Source organism: Ailuropoda melanoleuca, chromosome 15 (assembly GCF_002007445.2).
Source record: "Ailuropoda melanoleuca isolate Jingjing chromosome 15, ASM200744v2, whole genome shotgun sequence".
Classification (NCBI taxonomy): Eukaryota; Metazoa; Chordata; class Mammalia; order Carnivora; family Ursidae; genus Ailuropoda; species Ailuropoda melanoleuca.
The window spans coordinates 36,475,267-36,500,458 of record NC_048232.1 but is presented as its reverse complement, the minus strand read 5'-3'; the positions used below and the strand labels follow the sequence as shown (position 1 = coordinate 36,500,458).

Below are 25,192 nucleotides of genomic sequence, written 5' to 3'. Positions count from 1 at the left end.
GCAGATTATTTACCAATTTGTTAGTTTAATTGACGATTTTTAAATCTCTAGACATATGGTATGTAAGTGTCCATTTGAACACTTGGTGTGGAACCTGAAAATATTAAGCTCTGGCAAATATTAAGCTTTTAAGCCTTGGCTCCAACCAATACATAGGTTCCTGGGGTAGTGGGGAGACTTGTCTTCTACTCTAAGAACTTTTCAAAGTTCTGTTTTGCATTTTTATTTCAAACAAGGATATTTTTAGGCCTACTAGGATTTTTATATTAGCTTTTAGGTAGTAAACTATTATCACATCAATTGTATACAGTGAAGAACCAAAACTGAAACAAGGGTTATGAAGTATGTGTACTTTGTTATCTACAAAATTTATGATCCTAGTTTCACACCACTTGGTTCTCAATACCCTGCCATTGCTGGGAATTGCTCAGTTCCTTGAACAAACCATGATCTTACCTGCCTCAGGGCCTTTGTGCTGCTATTTCTATTTGAAGTGTTCCTCCCCCCTTTCTACTTATCCTAGCTATATCCACTCATACTTAAGGTCTTGGCTTAAATGTAGTCTTCTCAGGGAAATCCCAGAGTAAGTAAAGGCTTATCCTTGTCTTCTTCTCCCTTGATTCCTTATAGTCTCATTAAATTTAATCCCACAATTAACTGCTGTCTCCTTATTCCTCTACAAGAGTGAATCTATGTCTATTTGTGCATCAGTTTACTTCCAGTTTCTGAGCATTGTCTGCCACATAAATATGTGTTGACAGACCTGCTAGCAACTCAATGTTTGCAAGTTTATATAATAATGAATATATCCCTGTAGCCTAGTAATATGTGAAAGGCTGGTGTGCAGAATGCTTTATCATGAATTATACAATTCAACTCTGAAATTTCTTCCTAAGTAATTCCATGCAAGAAACAAGATAATTATTTGAGGATTTTAAACTCTTTGAGCCCAGCAGTGAGTTTGTTTCATAATATTATCTTCACTTAAAAACAATTTTGGCTTTCCCTTCGCAAATGTTTCAGCACTGTGTACTAGTGCATTAGGGGGAAAAAAAATCATCCATTATTTAAAGACACACTGTGGGGCTGTCAACCAAATTTGCTCTTTTTATATTATTCTTTCACTGATTTTAGTTTGATTTATTGTAGCTCAACCTAATTCTTATCCATTCTGTGATCCACTTTGCCATACTACTAATTTCCACACTAGGTTAAAATGAAATCATATTTCCAAGGAGTCTAATGGGTGTGACTAGACTATACTTGGTTAAATTCACTGCCATCAATAGCCCAGGAATGCTTGTCCATCTGTGGGGAATAAATCCCGAGAATGGATTAATTCCTCAGTGACTGACTTTCTTGGATGGGCATGACCATCATCATTCTTCCCATCTTTCCATTTGTGTTATTAAAGAAAGGAAAGGACATAATTATATGTCAACATGTTTTCATACCTACAGCAGAGAAGCTCTCTAAGGTATAAAGAGAACATAGATGAGTTGGGGCTGCTATAACAGAATACCATAGACTGAATTAAACAACAAACACTTCCTTCTCACAGTTGTGAAGGCTGTAAATCTGAGATTAGGTTGCCATCATGGTCAGGTTCTCGGTGAGGACCCTCGTCCTGGTTCACAGATGTCTGCCTTCTCACTGTATCTTCATATTGTAAAGGGAAGGAGATCATCTGTCTGTGTCTCTTCTTACAAGAGCACTAACCCCAATCATGAGAGCTCTACCCTCACGAACCAATTACCTCCCAAAAGGCCTACCTCCAAATACCATCACTTTGGGGCTTAGGCCTTTACCATATGAATCTGAGGGGGACACAGACATTCAGTCCATAGCATGTGTGTGTGTATGGTTGCATGTATAAGTCAATTTACGTAATCCCATCAACTAGGAACTATTACTGTATGAGGAACTAAGTGAAGAGGTTAAGATTTTTGCCCAAATTCACAAATTATTTTAGCCAAGTAAAAACTTATCCAAACAGGATTAGCATTATTAGTATCACCCCTACTACTCTGCACTCTCAAACTCTGCAAGGTTGGCATAACAGCCATTTGCAACCAGGCATCCTAACACCAGAGTCCATGTGCTTTAGCACCAATCTTTGTTTTTAAGTTTTTATTTAAAATGCAGTAGTTAACATACAGTGTATATTAGTGTCAGGTGTGCAGTGTAGTGAGTCAGCACCTCCCCACATCACCCGGTGCTCATCACAAGTGCACTCCTTCATCCCCATCACCTGTTGTACCCATCCCCCCACCCACCTCCCCTCTGGTAACCACCAGTTTGCTCTCTATAGGTAAGAGTAATAGGTAATTATAGTTTCTTGATTTGCCTCTCTCTCTCTCTTTTTCCCTTTGCTCATTTGTTTTGTTTCTTAAATTCCACAAATGAGTGAAATCATGTAGTACTTGTCTTTCTCCAGCCGACTTATTTCACTTAGCATAATACTCTAGCTCCATCCATGTTACTGCAAATGGCAAGATTTTGTTCTTTTTTATGGGTGAGTAATATTCTGTCATGTGTGTGTGTGTGTACCACATCTTCTTTATTCATTCATCAGTCAATGGACACTTGAGCTGTTTGCATATTTTGGCTATTGTAGACAATGCTTCTTTAAACATCAGGGTGCACTTACCCAAGGAATACAAAGATAGTAATTCAAAGGGATACATGCATCCCGATGTTTATAGCAGCGTCAATCTTGAAGTTGCATCTGGCTAAGCTGGGAAGAGTGCTGTGATCAATTAGCAAAACCTATCAGCATGGGAAGGAAAGTGTTAGTACTCAGATCGAATATGGTTGCACCTGTGCTAGTCTTTTAAAACTACATTCTGCCCTTGTCTTTGGACTGTCTTTACAGAATAAGAGCACTAGTCCCCATTAAGGCATGAGGAATAGAGAGAGTAACTTGGTTGGTGTGAGGATGAAAGAGTTATTCTTTCAAAATTTTGCTCAATATTTATTTGCTATACAGCAAACATTGGGCTAGTTGTTTTCACAAATATTGTTGCATTCATACTGAATAAGTGTTGCTATTATTTCTTAAATGAAAAACAAATTGATGTTCAGAGAGTGTAGGTGACTTCTGAGATCATACATCTAGTAAGTGGTACAGAAGGCATAAAGATATAGATCCCCACATTCTAAAATCATTTCGAATGATTAAATTTGTGACTGAATATATAGGGAAACTTGAAAATTTTAATCAGAAGAATACATTTACTAAAAAAAATAAATTCAGTACAAATAGTTCCATATAATCTTTACTAAAGAGTGTAACATCTTAATCCCTAAATATCTCTAAACCTGAATCTTAAAATAGAGAGGGCTTTAATTCATTTTTGGTCCTTAAACACACACTAATTGTGAACTTTGTATGTGACAGACACCCTGCAGGATATCAGAAATTAATTCATTTCTAAGGTGTTAGACACTTTATGCTGTCTCAGAGTCTACTAATTGTTTCCTAATTAATTANAGTGTAGGTGACTTCTGAGATCATACATCTAGTAAGTGGTACAGAAGGCATAAAGATATAGATCCCCACATTCTAAAATCATTTCGAATGATTAAATTTGTGACTGAATATATAGGGAAACTTGAAAATTTTAATCAGAAGAATACATTTACTAAAAAAAATAAATTCAGTACAAATAGTTCCATATAATCTTTACTAAAGAGTGTAACATCTTAATCCCTAAATATCTCTAAACCTGAATCTTAAAATAGAGAGGGCTTTAATTCATTTTTGGTCCTTAAACACACACTAATTGTGAACCTTGTATGTGACAGACACCCTGCAGGATATCGGAAATTAATTCATTTCTAAGGTGTTAGACACTTTATGCTGTCTCAGAGTCTACTAATTAATTGTTTACTAATTAATTGACTCATTCAAAAATATTTTTGTACTCCTACTATGTGTCAGACACTAAAGAGGTAAAATGGTGAAAAAGATAAGTGTGATTCTTTTCCTCCGGATTACATTCTAATAGAGAAGATAAATTCCAAAATTTGTTAAAAACTGTAATTATAACAAAATAATCTCACATGGGAATTTTTAAAAAGGATATATGCAGGATGCTGAGAAAGAAAGTAATTATTTTTTAAGAGTATGACCAGAACGATTTCTAGGACATTTATTATAATCCCAGTTACTTGGAAAGAGCATTCCAGGAAGAGGGAGCACTTATTGAATGCCTACTGTGTGCCAGACTGTGTACATATAATTTGGCTTTGCCCAAAGAGAGATCTGGTCTTGTTCCAGACTCCTGGAAGGTAGTCTCCAAACCCTTGAAATATCCTGAGTGATGTGTCTTTCATATTTGTGGTGGACCCCTCAAACCACACCTGAGCATTCTAGGTGGATAGGTGACTCATGCTGGGCCCCATGGACGTATCATATCAGTCTGAACTCTGGGAAGGAGGGGCTAGAGACTGAGTTCAATCACGTAGGAAATCAATCAACCACTCATGCCTGCATAATGAAGTCCATTAAAATCTCTAGACACGTAAGTTCAGGTGAACATCCTTGGTTGGCAGTCCTCCATGCGTATTGCCACACATTGATGCCGAGAGAGTAACACATTCCAAAAACAACAGAAGCTTTGTTTAGAACTCTCCCAAACTGCCCTATGTGCTTCTTCTTTTGGCTGCTTTTAATTTGTATCCTTTCCATATATTTGTAGGGGCTATTACTATTTATCAAAATAACTTAATGAGCCAAACTGAATTAAATTGTCCTGAAACAATTTGAAAGGAAAATTATTTTCATCCTTTATCTCTAACTCATTTGATCTTATTCATGAATTTCTACCAACTTACCAGCAAGAAATAAAATTAAAATTAAACACAGGATGTTGATTTTGCACAGTTATGTAAAAGTAACATTTACCAAATAGCCATCATGTTGATGCATGTCATTTATTAGTGATTGCTTGTCTGGATTATATATATCTGCTTTGATAATTTCAACAGACATTATTTTATTTTGTTATTTGAGGAAATAAAATTATTTAATTAAAAAATACTGAGTTCTGGGGCGCCTGGGTGGCACAGCGGTTAAGCGTCTGCCTTCGGCTCAGGTGTGATCCCGGCGTTATGGGATTGAGCCCCACGTCAGGCTCCTCTGCTGTGATCCTGCTTCTTCCTCTCCCACTCCCCCTGCTTGTGTTCCCTCTGTCGCTGGCTGCCTCTATCTCTGTCGAATAAATAAATAAAATCTTAAAAAAAAAATAGTGAGTTCCGGAGTCAGATTGCATTGTTCTGAACTCCAGCTCCACCACCTACCAAATAGCACATAATCTTCCTGACCTTCAGTCTCTTCATCTGTGAAATGTTGAAAATAATCTTGCCAACTATAGGGTTGTTGGGAGGACTAAATGAGATAATCATGTAAAGAAGTTTGCATGGAGCCTGGGACATCATATGTCCTCCATAAATATTAACTGCTGGGGGCAGGTGGGATATGATTTGTGAATAAAAAAGGTGCAAATGAAAAAAAAAACTAAAATTAAAATGAAATTTTAGACCAATTTATTAATTTTTGTCTAATGAAAAACATATAAACAATACCTTTAGGTATTTGTCAATTTCATTAGCTAAAATGCACTATCTCTCGGATTTCCTATTCTTCCCTCTGTTTAGCTCCAAGATGGGGGCAGAGTTCATGGAGGGGGGAGTTCCTGAAAAGGGTTACAGCCATGGAAGACTGGATCTAGGCCCATAGAGTGTCTTCTGGCTCATTCAGACTCTGTTGCCAAGCTTGAACACCAACTTCTCTTCCAAGATATAAGCTTGTATATCAAACTCCATTCTTGACATCTACACTGGGATGTCTCATAAATATCTCCAGGCAAAACAGACTAGAGAAAAGTGCTGATTTTTTTCCTATACTCAAACCCGCTCCTTACCCAGTCTTCCCCCTTCACTTTATCCCCACCATCCATTTCATTTTCCAGCCCCGAATCTAAGATTTGTCTTATGTTCCCTTTCCATACTCCACATTGGCAAGTTCAATTGACTCTAGTCTGATATCCCCTTCATCCATCCTTTTATCTTTACTACTACTACTACTGAATTCCAAACCACCCTGATCTCTCAACCTCATCTCCTGTAATAGTTTTATCACTATTCTCCATGCCTCCACTCTTGCAACTCACAATCTATTTTCCACAAAGATGTCTGAGTGATCTTTTAAAACTTAAATCATGTCACTACCATGCGTAAAATCCTTCAGTGACTTCCCATCACATTTACATTATACTCACAGTAGTTAATAAAGCGTTTAAATTTACTTCCCTGGCTACTTTGTCAACTCAGCTAGTGTCATTCTTCTGTCATCCAAATTCACTGATGACCCTGTCTTGATTCCTTAAAAATCTTAAGGTGATTTCCATCCTAGACTTCTGAATTTGCTCTTACTTTTACCTGGAATTTACATATCCTTAACATTCAGATATCTGTCCGGTTGCCTGGGTGGCTCAGCCATTAAGCGTCCGCCTTCGGCTCAGGTCATGATCCCAGAGTCCTGGGATCCAGCCCAGCATTGGGCTCCCTGCTCGGGCAGGAAGCCTGCTTCTCCCACTCACACTCCCCTTCTTGTGCTCCCTCTCTTGCTGTCTCTCTCTGTCAAATAAATAAATAAAATCTTAAAAAAACAACAATAACAAAACATTCAGATATCTGTCTTTTCCTTATCATGCAAATACCCAGTGATTTAGCTTAAATGTTACCTCCTCAGAGAAGTCTTTGCTCAGTATCTAATCTAAAAAGCTTATCCACACTCCACCAACTCACATTTGAAGTTTTCTTATTTATTTATTTGCTTTTCAATCATTCATTCTCACATTAATTACTCTTTCTTCTCACCCTACTGTAATTTAAGCTACTTGAGAAAAGAAAAAAAAAGTTTCTGAAACAGTAGACTATCAGTATATATTTGTTAATTAAATTACTTAACTAAATAAATAATTGAACTCGTTGAAAAAAATGAATTGGCTGAATCAATGCTATCAATGCCTAGAGTACTACGCTCCCAGAATTGATGATCACTGTGTTTAATCTGGTCTCTTTTGGCTATTTGTGCTGGTGCTCACTTCTAGATTAGATCTCTACCTGTGGTTGCCCTTAATTCCCAAATCCAGATCTCTGTGCCACCTTATCAAATCAGCCCTTGAGTCCCTGCAGCTAGAATCACACCTTAATGCTTCCATGAATGCTCCTGTACCATCACCCCAAGCTACATTAGAAATGGATATTTTTGAGGCTTTTCCCAAGAAATTTAAAGCCTTTCACAAGCTAAGGAAAGTGTGCCACTCATATTGGTGTTCTGGAACAGTTTCATACCTATCTGAATATTTCTGAAAAGTGTTCTTCTTACACTGCCCTCTTACTGGTCAACCTCTAAAAAGAAAAGAGAGGATGAAGAATGAGGATTCTGGTATCCTAACTATTTACCCTCCTTAACTTCTCCCTTCTTCCAAAAGTCTCAGAATCAAAAGGATGGAATATTTTCCAATTAGAAAAAAATACATCATTTGTGCTACAGAATGCCCTGTATTTTAGACATGCCTACCTGTATCCTTGTGGTATAATTTCACATGTTCCTCTATCCCCACATATTTCTGTTAGCTGGTAGTTATATCTAGAGGCTTGATTTGATCTGTTCTCTTTGTTTTTGTTTTGTGGAGGTTATTTTTTCTGTTTGTTTTTTCCCCATCATATTCCTCTTTTAGTAATGTTAACATAGATGTGAATGTTTAGGTTAATAATAGCTAAATGTAATAGCCTACATCTCCCATTAAAAAGTTTCATATCAATCTTTCTTCTAATGTTTTAACATCCACTCATAATCATAAGCCAGCTCCATTATGTCGTTAGGTAAAAGTCTTATTTATTATACGCCAAAGATCAGTCTACACTGACTTACTTCAAGGGAATTTTTACATGGGTTTCTAAGGACTATGTACACAGGCAAGCACTGCGGTGCTTAATTAATAGCCAACCTCTCAGCCCAAGCCTAATGGAATTTTCTTCTTTTGTTAATGTAATGGACTTTGAGTTACTTTTTAATGACCTTACACAATCAACTCTTCCCATCAGAGAGCAGAATTCTTTGCTGTACATTATTTTTATGTATCTATAATGCAATTTGTGTTTTGAAAGCACTTTATATCTTGCCTTTCAATAACTAGCTATTCTTTCATAATTTGCTTTCATACAGGGCAAAGTATGCAACCAGATAAACTAACAAACCAGAGTGTAGCACACACTTCAATGAGGGACACAAAAAAAAATACAAATGAAAGTAAGTTTATAGAATAATTTCAACAAGTGATAATCTACAAAAAATACATTGATATGCTGAAAGTTAACTGGGGGATAGATAAGGTAGTCATAGAAGCTCTCTCTGAAGGGGACCCAACTGAGCTGAGACCTGAATTAGATGGAGTTGGTTATGCAAAGAGTGCTAGGAAAGCATCTCAGGCTGAGGGAAGAGCCATCCCAAAGAGATTAATGAAGAATTGAGTTTGGGGGCGCCTGGGTGGCACAGCGGTTAAGTGTCTGCCTTCGGCTCAGGGCGTGATCCCGGCATTATGGGATCAAGCCCCACATCAGGCTCCTCCGCTATGAGCCTGCTTCTTCCTCTCCCACTCCCCCTGCTTGTGTTCCCTCTGTCGCTGGCTGTCTCTATCTCTGTCGAATAAATAAATAAAATCTTTAAAAAAAAAAAAAAAATGAGTTTGGCTTCTTTGAAAACCTGAGAAAAGATTAGCGTGGTTACAGCATTCTAAGTGAGGAGCAGAATTGTTTGAAATAAGATGATGTAAATAGATAAGGGCCACATTATATAGGTCTTTCATTGGAGGCCATGATAAGGAATTTGAAATTTATTTGAACAACAAAGAAAATTATAAATTTTGAGTATAGTGGTCACATGATCTTACTTAGGTTGCTCTAAGACTAACTTAGAATGGTGATATGCTCAGAAAGGACCTCGGAGAGCTGAAGGATGAGTGGAATTAGAATAATCAAAGGAGAAGACGATTGCAGTATTCCAAGGAAGAGATTGTGACCTAGCTTAGGCGGTGACAGTGATAAAGAAGACATGAAGACAGGTGCAAAGAATATTTCAAAAGTAAAACAGATAGGGATTTCTGAGAAACTGGATGGGACCAGTGCTGAGGAAAAGAAAAGAATCAGTGTAAAACTCTGTGTGTAAGCAAATGATGGATGCTTATGTCATTAATTGCGATGGAGAAAATGGGGAGAAGTAGTTTTGTAGATTCTTGGTTTGACCTTGATAACTTTAAGATTTCTATTAGACTTATAACTGAAGCTCTCAATAGGCTGTTGGATATATGGCTTTGGACTCCTGGAACTCAGGGGGACAGGTCATATAGCTCAAGAGACAAAGTTGGAATCCATTAGCAAAAATACCGAATAGATAAGAAAACCTAGAAAGAGAGTATAAGCAGAAAACAGCCACTGACACAGCCCCAACCCTGGACCACTCTAACAGAAGTCAGTTAAAAGAACAAAGAGCATGGGACCGAAGAAGGAGCTGTCAATGCGAGAAAATTAGGAAACTGTAATATCAACAAAGCTAAGAGATGAAGCTGAGAGCAGAGTGTGATGAGAGGTAAAGTAACTAGTGGCTCTGGTACTGTGGAAGTCATCTGTGATTTTGACAAGGGGAAGTTCGCTGGGGAAAAGCACATATGTAAAAATAACATGATTGGAAGTGAATGGGTGATTTCACAAAGTAAAATAGGAATTCTACATCACTGGAGAAATTTTGATATAAAAATGAGCAGAGCATTGGATCATAGAAAGGGAAGAGGTCAAAATGATCATCCCTTGTTTTCATAGGATTTGATCATGCATTTTGTATACTGAAGAAAACAATCTGAGTGGTAGAAACAGATGTTGTAATAGAAAGCAGGGGGAGGGGACAGCCTCATTAAAATTCTTGAGAGTGACAGACAATGGGATGCTGTATTGATCAGGGTTCTCCAGAGAAACAGAACCAAAAGGATATCAATATTAAAGTCTAAATCTCAACCTTAATCTCTCCCTCACTCCCTCCCCCTCTCCCTATCTCTCCTTCCCTCCACCCACTCTGGCTGAAGCACTTATGGAAGCAGAAAAGCCCCACCTCACAGCTGGAGAAAAGCTGGTGGTGTAACTCCAGCCTGAGTCTAAAGGCCTGAGGACCAGAGAAGACAGTGGTGTAAATCCCAGCCCAAGAGCAGGAGAATACAAACGTCTCCACTCAAGAGGCAGGCAGGAAGGGGACAAATCCTCCCTCCCTCCATTTTTGTTCTATTCAGGCCCTCAGTGAGTTAGAGGATCCCAACCCACATTGGAGAGGGTGATCTGCTTTATTGACTCCATGGAATCAAATGCTAATCTCATCCACAAAACCCCTCATAGACATACCCAGAAATAACGTTTAATCTGGACAGCCCATGGTCCAGTCAGGTTGACACATAAAATTAATAATAACAGATGTGGAGTGGAAGGGTTGGGTTTGTCTCTGTTTAGAGTAGACATTTTTTCTCTAGTGTTAAGAAAGAGAAGACAGAAAACATCTGTCTTGTATAATAAGGATAAGATATTTTGGAATGATGCTTAGTGTAAGTGACATGGATGGATAGGAGTTAGTAATTTAAGAATGCGCACTTGAAATTGAAATTTTGAAAGAGGAACAGCAAAGACAGAATGAGAACTTCAGAGATCCCAGACACTGCAAAGGTTTGGGGGAGCCCCTTATGAAATACAAAATAAAAGTAAGTTCCAATCTATAAAATAAGTAGAAGGAGATTTAAAAATTAGTTTTTCATGACAATTAGTTCAATACTGCATACATAATAGTATTACAGAATTCTTCTGAAAATAACCTTTTGCCATGTTAGTGGTTATATGTTGAAAGTGCCCCAAGCAAGGGATCAGCCCGCCTTCCAAGTACTTGAGCCCTGTGCTTCATTTCCTGTGAATGATTAGGTGGGATGGCACTTGTGGAAACCATAGATTAAATTATTAATCTCTCTATTCTGTAGTGTTATCATCTGCAAAGTGATGATAATAATGCCTAACTAGAGGGGGTGCTTGACAATCAAATGCAAGTGTGTGTGCATGTGTGTGTGTGTGTGTGCATGTGTGTGTGTGTCTGTGGTTTGTACTAGAGGTGCTTAATAATTTTTTCTTCTGTTCAGTCTCTAGTCTTGTTTTCAAACATAACCTATCAGCGTTTTCTAAAGTAGTATTTGTTAAAACATTGGTTTCAAAGGACATCTTTCTCTCATGATAGAAAAGAGAGTTTTGTTTAAACAAATCTAAAGAATCTGAGGTTAAACAATATGGTTTTGATTTTAAGATACTATTTTTTTTTCCCTGCAGCATGTTCTGGGGACTTTATTTTGTTTATGTGTGTTATGACCCTGATTGAGGAGGAAGTTGGTTTTATTTGTTCCAAATTTCCCAAAGTTCTTTGATGACAAAACTATTTGTAAAACACTAATTTTCCAAGGATCACACTTTGGGAAATGCTGAGATACATTATCTTATATTATCTCATTTCCTTTCCTCAAGGTTATGGTAATATCAGTGTTTAATAAATAGATTAAGTGTGAATGTTGAAGGTAAAATGTAGTTAAGATCTGTGGATGTGTTCATTAAGAAGGAAGGAACTTGAAATCTAAGTATTTTTGGCACTTCAAAATTATCCCCCCCCCCAAAGCCTTCAAGAGAGATTTTCATCCATTCCATTGTCCTGGCAGTAGCACTCTCCAAAGAACATGTAGTCCATAATTAATTATTTTAACAAAATGGCAGGTGCCTAGGATATAACTCAAAATTGTCAAATACCAACATTGTGAGATAGATCACATCTGCTGCAAACATCCTCATCAAGAACTTCAAAGTAAAGGAAGTGACTTTATTAGACCTTCTCAAGACTAGACAGGGAGATAAAAAAGATTAAGAAAATCAATGTATCTTTTTACACATTGGCCTACAGTCAGACAACAGAGACTTCCAGCTACAAGCCAAACTTAAAATCAGAATCTCTAATGTCACCCAACCTCAATGAGCAGAACTGAGATAATAACATGTGACCCCCATTTACTCAAACGCTTTGATTAGTCCTAAGTGCCCAGCTCAACATTTAAAAGAAACAGAACTACTAATAAGTTCTTACAGACTAGTCCATCTTCAAAGGACATAACTGTTTTCCTCTGAGAAAAAAGTCATACACAGCGTATTGTCTGAAGGAAATGAATCACTGTGAAGCATCTCAGAAATGGCAGGGAGGGGCGCCTGGGTGGCTCAGTCGTTAAGCGTCTGTTCAGCTCAGGGCGTGATCCCGACGTTGTGGGATCGAGCCCCACATCAGGCTCTTCCGCTATGAGCCTGCTTCTTCCTCTCCCACTCCCCCTGCTTGTGTTCCCTCTCTCACTGGCTGTCTCTATCTCTGTCAAATAAATAAATAAAATCTTAAAAAAAAAATGGCAGGGAAATGGGAGGATGAGAATGGATTCTGAATGTATACATCGTCCTGAAGCATGCCCTCTAATTATAAAATTATGCTGAGAAGGGCTGATGAGCAATGGCAAGATTCCGAATGTTAATCATTGTTGCAGCCGAATATGCACTGACCGGAGCATCAGGTACACCTGTGGAGGCATCTATAGGATAATCCACTCAACCGTTCTAGGCATTCTTGAAGTGGGGCCCTGGGTCAGCAGCGTGAACATCACCTGGGAAGGCATTACAAAGGCAAATCCTTGGCCCCTTACTCAGACCGATTGATTCAAAAACTGTGGGTAGAGCCCAGTTATCTGTATTTTAGTAAACCCTCTAGGTGATTCTTATGCACTCTCAAATTTGGAAACTACTGATCTATCCGAATCATTTTAACAATTTGCCTAGGAATATAGCCTTTTCTCGGAAAATCCCCCCTTACAAAATCCTGGACCTTTTCTTTGGCCTCGTTTGCATATGGCAAAAGCCTAATCCCATAGGGAACATGAAAGAACAAGCATAAAAGGCAGTCAGAAGAGAGGCACTGGCCTCAGTCGTCAAGCTAGTTATGTATGCCAACAGTGATGTGATGAGCAAGGGTCGCCGATCAGCAGATTGGCCGCAACTGCACACAGCAGCAGGTCAGAAGCATCGTATTCGTTGGCAAGGAGCTACACAAATAATTCCTTAATTAAATGCCTGTTTTGTACCTAAACAAAATGAACCACTAGTGTTTAACTTATCATTATGAAAAGTCCTATTGATTATGAAATGTTAAAAATATATTAAATCGAATTCTGAGCCATTTGTCCACAAGGTAATAGGACACTGTGGGAGGCTTGCGGATAACAGAGGGGGTATTTCACAACAACCTGCTGAGGAAGATTTATGTTTTCAAAATTCAGATACATGAGATAGCCCTTGTTCAGCTGCCATTGTAAATCCATTAGGAATATTTTGAATAGCAGCCAAAGAGAGAAACCTGTGACAATATGACCAAGTCAAGCAGAACATATTTAGGTTTAGAGTCGATGAAATGTTTGTCCTACCCTCAAACATTCCCTACCACCAGCGCGGCCACGGCTCCCTGCCCGGTATCAGGTGGCTCTGCTCCCGCTGCTGTTTCATCCAGGAGGGAACACCGCCAGCCTCGTCCTGTCCAATCAGCAGCTGGCTGCTTATCTGACCAGAACTGCTCCACGGGGCAAAGTTCCTCTCTCGGAGATAAACCGTCCCTTCCATTCTGGGAAACAAATTGGCTCTGGAAAAGTCGCGTGTGCAGAGCAAGATTACAAGGAAAAATAGAAAAAGAAGCCGGAATGGGACATGGTAGAGAACACGGGATAAAGATGGAAGGAGAAAAGGATGGTAAGGAAGAATAATTAGGGAGGTAAAGCAGAAGGGCAGAAGGGAAAATAAAACTATTATCACTCAAACTTAGAAAGATTATATAGTATTTAAATATTCGCAAACTAAGTATCTCTCCTGCAAACAAACCACCACAACGAACGGACAGTTGATGTTCCATATCCTACAAAAGCTCCACTCGCATGTGGTCAGTTCCCTGCCCAACGCAATACAAGTTACCTCTTTGTATCGGTTTCTGTCAGTCTTTCACGTTTCTTATGAAAGTTTAACACATCAGACCTGTGATTAAGGATATGTTAGCAGTATTACCCAATTTGGCAGGGTGTTTTTTAAGTCCTATATCATAGGGAAAATGCATCTATAACTGAGACCTGATTTAATTCTCTAAAGTTGCTAAAGCTGAATGAGTCTATGCTGCAACACCTATTTTTCAGGGAAGAATAAGCTGATCAGTGGAGTTGAGTCTTACCGTTAGGGGGTCTATCTCATCACTTTTGAGATCCATTATCTGGATGCTAGCTCATCACTTTCATTGACTACAGAGATAGCACTGCACTCACATGAGTTCATCAAGTAGAGTTGTGGGGGGAAATCACATTCCTGGTCAAAGGATTATTTACAAATTTCTACTTTTTCTTTTTCTTTTTTTTTTAAGATTTATTTATTTGTCAGAGAGAGAGAGAGACAGAGCACAAGCAGGAGGGAGCAGCAGGCAGAGGGAGAAGCAGGCTCCCCAGCAAGCAGGGACCCTGATGTGGGACTCGATCCCAGGACCCTGGGATCATAACCTGAGCCAAAAGGCAGACGCTTAACTGACTGAGCCACCCAGGCATCCCAAATTTCCACTTTTTAAAAAGAGGTTACTAACCATATATCTAGATGACTTAAAAGAGTACAATAATGTAAAATATTTAAAATGTTAATTAATATTAATCATAATGGATATCCTCCAGTGTCATGAAAATCTATAAATCTCAAAAAAAGGAATCTGTCTTACTATACTTTGTATTTGTTTTGTTTTACTATAATATTAGAATTTGACAGGGATCTTACCACACTTTATTTTTTATCATAAATACTTCAATTATATGGGCCAAAACTCATAACCATGATTAATTCTAATTAAGAGGTAAAAACTTTTAAAGGTTTCTACTTAATTAATATATAAATTGCATTATCTCTATTATTCACAAGTGTTCTCTATATGAAAATATATTATTCTCATGCCATATGCTAATAGTAACATTACAGAAGAAACCAGACAATCTTATATAAAAATATAGAGTGTTCTTGAGCATAATATTAAATCAGAATCATCAGATAGGAAGACAGATATGCAAGTAGTAACTTTTACTCTTTTGTCACCCATTTTAGCATGCACACACACAAATTCAACTATCAGAATGGTTATGCCATATAAATAATCATTGTAATCTATAAAAGTCAAAGCAATTATGCAATTTTCTACTGAATTGAATTTATATTTCAACTACCTGCAATAAAAAAAATAATTTGCTTTATTTCTGAAAGACTTTTCAGAGAAAGAAATCCAATATCATCCCTTGACTTACAGTTGAAAGATTGAGTAGCTAATTTTCGGTCAGTAAATTTTTTGATAATGCCATCCACTAAACGAAAACAAAAATGAAAACATAAAGCTTTTATATTTCAGACAGCTCTTACCAACTTCAAAATGTTTTCAATTCAATAAACTTGGTATGCCTGCTATGTGTCAATAATATTAAAATGAAATAGGCATCTTGATTGACACCTTTGGAGCATGAAAGATTTTAAGGACTAATATAAATATTCTGTTTCATTACCTTTTGGTCCATAACTCATCCATCCATCCATGCATATTTATTCTTAGTTCATATACATTGCCTGAGCACCAACAATGTATTTAGCACTGTACTAGTTAGGCCTTGGGAAGGCACAGGTTGACAACTTAGAAATTCTCTTCAAGGAATCTAATGGGAGAAACAGTAAATAAAAAAAAGGATTTCAACAGAACATAATCATGAGCAGTGATACAAAGTATGTAACCAGTGCATTTAAATTAAATCTTAAGCCTAGACTTCTTAGAGGAAGTGATATTTTGCTGAGTAATGAGAAGCCTTGTGAAGAGGCAATCGAAGGGTTTGAAAGGACGTAATAGTGTGGGCTGAAGCCAAGCCAGTAATTGAAGGAGGATTTCAATGTGGTGGATTTGTCCCAAAAAGTACTGATGCCCAGCAGAAGCAGAAGTTGAAACTAGAGAGAAGCAGGAGTCAGATTACAAGGGATTGGGTGATACGTTAAGGAGAATGAATGTTGCCTTGAACATGATAAAGAGGCACTGAAAGAAATAACAGATAGCTTTTAAGAAACACTTCTCTCAATCCCCAAATTCATATAGTCTTGAGAAAGAACAAAGCTGGAGGTATCACAGTTCTGATTTCAAGCTATGTTACAAAGCTACAGTAAAGCATAAAAAAGACACACAGATCAACAGACATGATAGAGGACCCAGAAATAAGCCCACACATGTATGGTCTTGAGCATATATGTTCAACAAGGCAATTTCATACAGGAAATTTGTCCAGGAATTGTTCTGAATCAGTGTGTTTCTTGAGGGGAAGGAGGGTCCAGAGCTTCCCTACTCAATCATGTTGCTGACATCTCTTAGGGAAATAGCATGAATGAGGATAAATCCACTTGATTTTTTTTTTTTTGTCCTCTAGTCATCTTGCTCCAAAGATTTATTTTACCTGCCCTTGTACCATGTTTTTACTAAATGCCAGAATCAGTACAGTACTATATGCTCTCTTAAAGACATTAAAACAAGTGGGAAATTAGCAATGTAGAATATTGGGAAGGGGCTCGCCTTTATTTTCTAGGGACATAGGCAAAGGTGAAGAGAAATGTGAGAAACGCCAAAATTGTAAAGAGATTAAAGGTGAATAAATTCATTGTAGTCACATACAGCAGCGTAGATTAGCTAAAGTCATTTTCAAATTGACTTTTATAGGTGAAGATATTACATTTAGAAAAAGCTTAATGTTTTTGTTGAATTTATGCCAGTTCTTTATTGCAGTTTTTCAGGTTTATATTTGTATTTGTGTGTATATATGCATTTGGATTTCGAGTTAAGCTATGCCGTTCTTTAATTTGAGGGGTTTCAGTCTATCAGCAACAGGACACCGTTTAAACTCAGTATCTGGCCAGACAGTGCGATGGTATCTGACTTTTGCCAATCCCTTTGTAATCCTTTTTTGCAGCCATTCCCTGCCTTTCATAAGCCAACAACATCAAACTGCTTATGGTTCCCTCTCTCTTGCTTTTGCTCATGCCTAAAATCTCTGAATCACCTGGTTTACCTTAAGTCCCAGTTTGCCGTCACTTGCTCCAAGCTTCACTTGACCTTCCCAAGCTGAGTTGTACATCTCATCCCTAGTATTTCAATAACAATGGACCAAATCTCCATGAATACATTGTCTACATTATTTATAAGTATATACCTGTATTTTCCCTCCTCATTTCAGTTTATTGAAAATGAACATTCTGACACTCTCTACTATGTTTTAAAAAGCTGCGGATCATTCAACACCACCAAGAAAGTGAAAAAATACCCACATAATTGGAGAAAAGTTTTTCAAATCACATAACTGACAAGAGATTTATATCCAGAATATACAAAGAACTTTTGCAACTCAAAAATAAAAAGACAAATAACCCAATTAAAAATGGACAAAGGATCTAAATGGACATTTCCCCCCAAAAAGGATATACAAATGGCCAATAAGCACAAACCACAATAAGATACCACTTCACAACCACTAAGATGGCTATAATAAAAAAAAAAAACAGACACTTTTGACAAGTACACACACACACACACTTTATCAAATATTGAAAAGGATGTGGAGAAATTGGAACCCTCATATATTACTGGTGGAAATGTAAAATGGTACAGTCACTTTGGAAATTGGTTTGGCATTTCCTTAAAATGTTAAACATAGGGTTGCCATATGTCCCAGTAGTTCCACTCCTAGGTATATACCCCCAAAAATTGAAAACATATATTCAAACCAAAACTTGTATATGAATATTCATAGAACCCTTCGTCACTATAGCTGAAAAGTGGAAACAACCCAAATGTGTATCAACTGATGAATGGGGACAATTAGATGTTGGTTAAAGGATACAAACTTTTCAGTTACAAGATGAATAAGTTCTAGGCATCTAATGTACAGTGTGGTGATTAGAGTTAACAATACTGTATTGCATTCTTGAAACTTGCTACAGTTACAGTTAAGTAGATCTTAAATGTTTTCACTATAACAACAAAAATGGTAATTAATATGGGGTGAAGGATGTGTTAACTAACTTTATTATTAGTAAACATTTTGTAATATACATGTGTATCAAATCATTACATGTATACCTTAAGTGTACACAATATTATATGTCAATTATACCTCTATAAAACTGGAAAAAAAATCCTAAAGCAAAACAAAACAAAACAAAAACAACGGACAGTGATGGCTAATGGCAATGAGTTTTCTTTTGGGGGTGATATGAGTGGTAGAAAATCCAAATTTTATTTTGGTAATGGTTGAACAACTCTATGAATATGCAAAACAACAATAGCAACAACATTGAATTATCCATTTTCAATGGTTGAACTGAATGGTTAAACGGTATGTGAATGGTTAAATGGTATATGAATCATGTTTCACTGAAGCTGTTTCAAAACAACTCAAGCATTAGGTCATGACAAATAAAACAGTTACATTTCTTCAAATGTTCACAGATCGGTTATGTTCTCTGCCCTCTGGGAAGGTACGTGGGAAGTTAAATTGTAATCAAAGGCTTGCTTGATAGATACAGATTTAGAACAAAGAATTTTGGTAATCTAAGCAAGCTTCTGGCACTTATCTTTGATTAAGGAAATAAACCTACCTGTCAAGGGTTTTAGTATCTGAGCCCCTTTGCCTAGGCAGACTTTCCCAGATGTCCAGAATGAAGCATAATTCTCCTTTCTCACTTTTTTTGTCTTTTGTGCTGTCTAGAGACACTTTCATAGAAGTGGTTTTACTTAACACAGCCTGCTAATAGCGTAGAGTAAACCAAAGTTTCAAATATCCCCAGCAGCCAGATTTGCCTGAGGCTTCATTAACACCTTGATTAGAACAGCTTCTTAGTCCATTGTCGGGATGTTACATGGTGTTACACTCTGAAGGGAGAATAAACTTTTCTCTGTTTACCCAAGTCCAGGGCCTGCTTGATACAGGACATTGCCTCTCAAATCATTTTAGGATCATTTAGATGTACTGCTAAGAAATGGTACACATTTTGTTCCTCTGAAGTGGCCTTGATACTTTTCTACTTTCCCACACACCTTCCAGCCAACCTCATCAGGAAGACATGACTTTTGGTTGACCCCGTGGCTGGGACCAGTCAATCAGGGGTTTTCACCCTCTCTCCTGACCTTGGAATGTACCTTCCACACCGCCCCCGCCCCCCCCATTCCCACATTAGGAGCTGTTTCAAGGACATTTTTTTAAAGATTTTATTCATTTATGTGACACAGAGAGAGAGAGAGAGAGAGAGAGCACAAACAGGCGAAATGACAGGCAGAGGGAGAAGCAGGCTCCCCACTGAAAGAGAGCCTGAGGCAGGGCTCAATCCCAGGACCCTGGGATATGACATGAGCAGAAGGTAGACCCTTAACCAACTGAGCCACCCAGGTGTCCCTCAAAGACATTGTTTTGTGGGTAAACTGTTACTGGGACATCTGGACTGAATAAACGATTGAGCCCAATTAAGGCCTCTCTGTAAATGTTTAAGATCTGAAGGATGGGTGTGGAGATCTCGTCATCTTGCAGCCGCTCCAGACAAGCCTTGTATGTAAGTATCTTATTTGTTGCAAGTGCCACCGGCTAGTCTGGAGCCGCCTGCCTCTTTCTCCCAGCTCGCCTAGCTCTCTGGGTACAGTCAGCCTCAGATTTCATCCAGGGAACTCCCAGGGTTGCCAACGAACCCCTCCGCTTCACCTCGCCTCCCTCGCATCATCCAGCTCATTCTGATGTGTATTGTGACATTTACTTGCGTTAACAAGAAGGAACGAATTCCTTTAGAGTGAAAGGATACGACAAACAAGTTTCGTGCGTGTGAGAGACTACAGTAAAAACAAAATGTTTGCTTCTCTTGAGCGTTTTGCTCGATTTCAATCTTAAATAAGGAGTATTCCAGTGTTTCCAAAAACTGACCCAGTCAGTGCAATCAGACAACGAGGAAATTCTGTCTTCTGTTCAGGGTGTGCTGGTGACACAAAAATGGAGGGACTGGGAACCACCTGGCTGCAAAAGGCTGCCTCAAGTTATAAAACAACCTGTATTTGCTCTCTAATAGTTGGTAAATGCGTTACCACATTTTAAATAAATGATCTGCTGCTATGGTCAATAATCCGGAGAAAGCCTAAGTGCCACAAGAAGATCCATTCTCCTCTGAGGGAACTGCAGGTCTTGGTTTTTCCCCTCAGGAGACTTGCCTACAGATGATGGCAGCTGCTCCCCATAATTCTCGACAGCAGCTTTATGATTTCGCAGACTGTACTTACAAAAGTAAAACATCGTTCCTGGAAATGTGCTAGGTGGTTGCCCCCTCTTAAGTTTCTGTTTTTGTGGTAACAGTATTCAACTAAATAGGCCAAAAGTATAATATGTTATGGAAATAATAACTAGGTGTTCTGGATACATATGTAAATTCAAGAGCTGGAAACTATGTGGGACTGGTTTAAACTGAATTGTGTTCGCAATACAGATGTTATCTTAATTACGCCACTTCAGTCTATGCTGCTGGCTGTCAAGAACATAAACAGGTGAGAGAACTGAAAGAACTATACCATCCAGAATGGAAAGACTGGAGAGTCATGGAAACTTGGCTCACGTCAGTCTAATTCAAGAAGTGCTTACTGTGACAGGCATAATGTTACATACAAAGACAAATAAACTTCTTGTTTTATCCCTATCTAGCTATAGGATTTAGGGAAAAAAAAGTTACGTCTCTGGGCTTTTTTCTGCTTATTTAAAAAATGATGGTGTTGGGATAAGATGACCAACTTTTAGTGATTCTTTTGTTCTTAAATTTTTAGAATCTCATGAGTCACTTCGCTGACTAATATATAACATAATTGCCTTATGCATATTACTTAGCAATATTTTTGGATCAGTTGTTACTGAGTCATTAAGTTTTCCAAAATTCTCAGGTTATATTAAAAAAAAAAAACAAGCCACGAAAAACAAAGCATAATGTACACAAGGTCAATTAAAAATGCACATTACAAAATGATGTTGAACATTCATTATTAACTCAGCCTTAAAAAGAAAAAAGCTCAAGACACAGATATATTACAAAAAAAACCTGATAAGCACAAATGTAAAATAAAGAAGTTGAGTTGCCTGATCATTTCTACTTGTGCAGTGGAGAAGATATTTGTCTTTTTGTGGGGAGGGGCTACTTCTCAGAACCTTAGCCCTCTTCTTCTGTTTGAGGATGGAGGGAAGCAAAGACACTTCAAATAATAAAATTTGAAATTGCCTGATAGTTACTTTGCCAATCTCCCCTAAAGCTGGCCAGAGGCTCATTGAGAATCAGTATGAAGGACAGCAGTGGCAACTCCAGAGGTGAGACACACTTTCCCTGGGTTCAGAGGAAGAGTGCCGCACTGGCAGCCTGGTGTGCAGGGCAGGAGGGAGCTGAGGCCCTACCTGTGTGAGCAGGGCTCAGTGCTCACAGCACTGGTGTCCTCACTGAACTGGTTTTATGATCTTTGACTGGGGATGTTGGTCTGCCTGTCACATTATTGATGATTTTCCCTGTCTTCCGCTTTCCCATTGAGACTGCAAATTACTCAACAGTCTTTCTATACATTTCTTTTGCTGCTTTAGTGGGTTGGAATCAGTGCATGATGTGTGCAACTAATACTCTGGACTGGCCCAAACATATGGTCACAATCACTTGTGAAATATGAATTGATCAAACAGGTTGATTACAGAAGATATATATTTTAAAGATTTTTTAAAGTGATCTCTACACCCAGCGTGGGATTTGAACTCACAATCTCAAAGATCAAGAGTTGCATGCTCTACTGACTGAGCCAGCCAGGTGCCCCAGAAGATATCTATTTTAAAGCACATATCTATTTAATGGTGTTTAGAGTGCTGAATTGCTCGTTATTTTCTTAATGTGTGACCTTGGGTAGGTCATTAACTCTCTAAAAATTGGTTCTCTCATTTATACAAAAGGGACAGAAATCCTACTTACCTAAAAGTTTGTTTTTAGAATTAAAAATATATACAAAAAATATTAAGCAAAGTGCTTAATATAAGCTACCACTCTTAATAAATACGTTCTAATTCATATTACAGTAGCAAAAGAATACTTTTTGGAATTAATATGAAATTTAAATTTGCTTCTGCTTCATTCTAATAATATAATGTTGCTTTTGTTTCTGTCTCACTTAATGTTTAAATTTTTAAATGACCTCATTAAATTGTTTTGTAGACTTAGATGTGTGAAATGGTTAGAGATAGAAGAGGAGCTACCTATTTTATGCAATGTTTTTGGAACAATGCGTTTAGTCTTTACAAACCTCGATTTTTAAAAAAAATTTTTTTTAATTTTATTTATTTATTTGACCGAGATAGAGACAGCCAGCGAGAGAGGGAACACAAGCAGGGGGAGTGGGAGAGGAAGAAGCAGGCTCATAGCAGAGGAGCCTGATGTGGTGCTCGATCCCATAATCCCATAACGCCGGGATCATGCCCTGAGCCGAAGGCAGACGCTTAAGGAAAGCCACCCAGGCGCCCCTATAAAACTCGATTTTATGAAAATGAGGGGTATAGAGTTTAAACGACTGCCTAGAGTCACACAAGGAGTACTTGGAGTCAAACACAAGTCAACATGGGTTAAAACCTTTGCCTCTTCCACTTTCTGATTAATGTGTGAGGCCCGTGGTGAGCACTGAATAAGTTTTAGTGCCTATCCATGTTCCCCTTAACTTAAGCAAGTTTATTTGTCTACGAAAAAGAAAAAAAGGGGTGGGGAAGCTGAGTGATAAATTATAATAAATAGTGACTGAAGATAATTGGTGCCATATTCTTTCTTTCTGTCCAGTGATTAGAACACTATGGGTTATATCAGGCACTGTTGGAAGGACATTTGCACACATTCTGGGAAAACTAGTTCAAATCTCCTTTCCTTCATTTCTTGCTCTATGATGTCTCTGGCTTCCTTTTCCTTATCTATATAATGGGGTTATTACTGGAGTTGTTATAATGAATGGAGGAAATACATATCTGCCATACCTAGATTAAAAATAAAGGCTAGTAGGGGCACCTGGATGGCTCAGTAACTTAAGTGTCTGACTCTTGATTTTGGCTCAGGTCATGATCTCAGGGTTGTGAGATCAAGCCCTGTTCAGGCTCCATGCTCAGTGTGGAGATTCTCTTCCGCTCCTTCTGTCTCCCTCCCCACCCCCCAGTTGTGCACATGCTCTCTGTCACTCTCTCTTAAAAAAAAAAGGCTATTAATTTCCTTTCATCAGAGAAAAATAATATATAGTTGGAACCCTCCATCCAACTAAAATAGTATCTAATTCAGCCAGACTTGGGGTATCAGCAGAAACTGTGAACACCAACAATAGTAAATAAACCCTCAGGCTAGGTTTCTGCAGCTATCATGAAATTGGATCAAGACTCTGTATGCTTAGTTTTCTATGGTTTGTCAATGCAGCAGAAATCTAAAATCAAGACTAGACAGTCTGGCTTCATTGCCAACACGGCATTAAGACAACAGTTGGTAGGATAAATGTACCTAATTCATGTCTTAGTTTCAATTTTCCAAGGATACATTTACATGTATTTGTACAAAATGACTAATTTTTCTGCAATTTCAGTTTTTTTCATAAAGTAAGTATTCAGTTTGTCTCTTTTTACTTATTTGAGAGCCATAAAAAAAACGCCATTCTGCAATTCGGTCTGCTTATTATGACATACGTGTTTTGTTGTTTCCTTTAGACAAGGTGTAGAAATATGCTCTGTGTAAGTAACTTAAAAGGAATTAATTTCCTTTTTATTATTCATTTAATCACTTAGATAATAATCTTGGATTCATCCTTGATTTATCACCCCCAAATTCAAACCACAAGCGTACATTTCAAATTTACCCCCCTCCAGCTTTACTACACAATCTGATTTCGGGCTCTTACCATCTCTTGCAACTACAGCTTTCTGGAGCACCCCCAGCATCCCAGCTTGGGGTTATCAAAGCCAGTCTTCACACAATTTATGGACCGACCTATCTAAATGCAAATCTGACCGTGTCATTCCCAGGTTTCAAACCTACAACTAGTTCCACATAGCCCTGAAGCTAAAGCTGAATCTCCTTAATAGGACAGAAAATTAAAAAAAAAAAAGAAAAGAAAAAGGAAAAGAAAAAAAGCCACCATAATTTAACCTATTTCTGCCTGTCTGACCTCACCTCATGCCGTTCTGTCTTGTATTTTATACACAAGCCGCACAAAACCACTGGCAATTCTGCAGTCACGCTGTCCTAGTTCTCATTCCCCTGTCTCTGTCATGCCATATGCAGCCCAGGTAGATCTTTGGTAGCTAATCTTCATCCGGTGAGATTTAGCTGGGTGTTTCCTCCTCCAGGAAGTTTTTCTGACCTCTCTCTCACCAACTGGCTGACTAGGTATGTCCATATTATCTCTGCCTCTACCATTTCCCCAATCAAAAGAAAAACAATTGATGAGCAAGTCTGCTTCTTCAGACTACTCCGAGAGCTCCTTTCGAGCAGAGAATGTTTGCTCATCAGCATTGATCTCAGCACCTGGCACAATGCCTGGCATGATGCCTAGGAAATGTTTGATGACATGAATATACTCATGGCATAATCTGCAGGAAAATTTGTTTTTTAGTTGATTATAAATGCCTTCCTGAAATTTCTCACCTCTATTAGCTGACTCATATTTTGCTACAAGTCCACTGTGAAACCACCACAGTCATGGAAGACTTCATAGCTTCGTGCATAAATGCAGATGGACCCCTTGAGGGTTTGCCTTGCGCTGAAAATTCCTGCAGGTGATTTGGGTAGAATTTTTACAGTGAGTTCTTTCAACATTGGGGAATGTGTACAATTAACTGATTTAAGTCACGTTTAAATGCATCCCCACCAAATTCTCTGGCAAGGGCAACGTGATCTTGCTAACAGCAAAAAACAGGAGTCTGCAACT

At 38.1% G+C, this 25,192-nt stretch overlaps 1 long non-coding RNA gene across 2 annotated transcripts in view; it reads right to left on the bottom strand.

Moving 5' to 3' along the window:
* Window positions 1-25,192, bottom strand: part of LOC109490332 — a 107,541-nt gene that overhangs the window by 40,358 nt on the left and 41,991 nt on the right. The window contains exon 3 of one of the 2 annotated variants that reach the window (XR_004620831.1): window positions 15,738-15,878. The exons of the other annotated variant lie outside the window; for it this stretch is intronic. This is a non-coding gene — a long non-coding RNA (uncharacterized LOC109490332). Of the gene's footprint in view, window positions 1-15,737; window positions 15,879-25,192 lie in introns of those variants that run through there. 2 annotated transcript variants of the gene reach the window in all.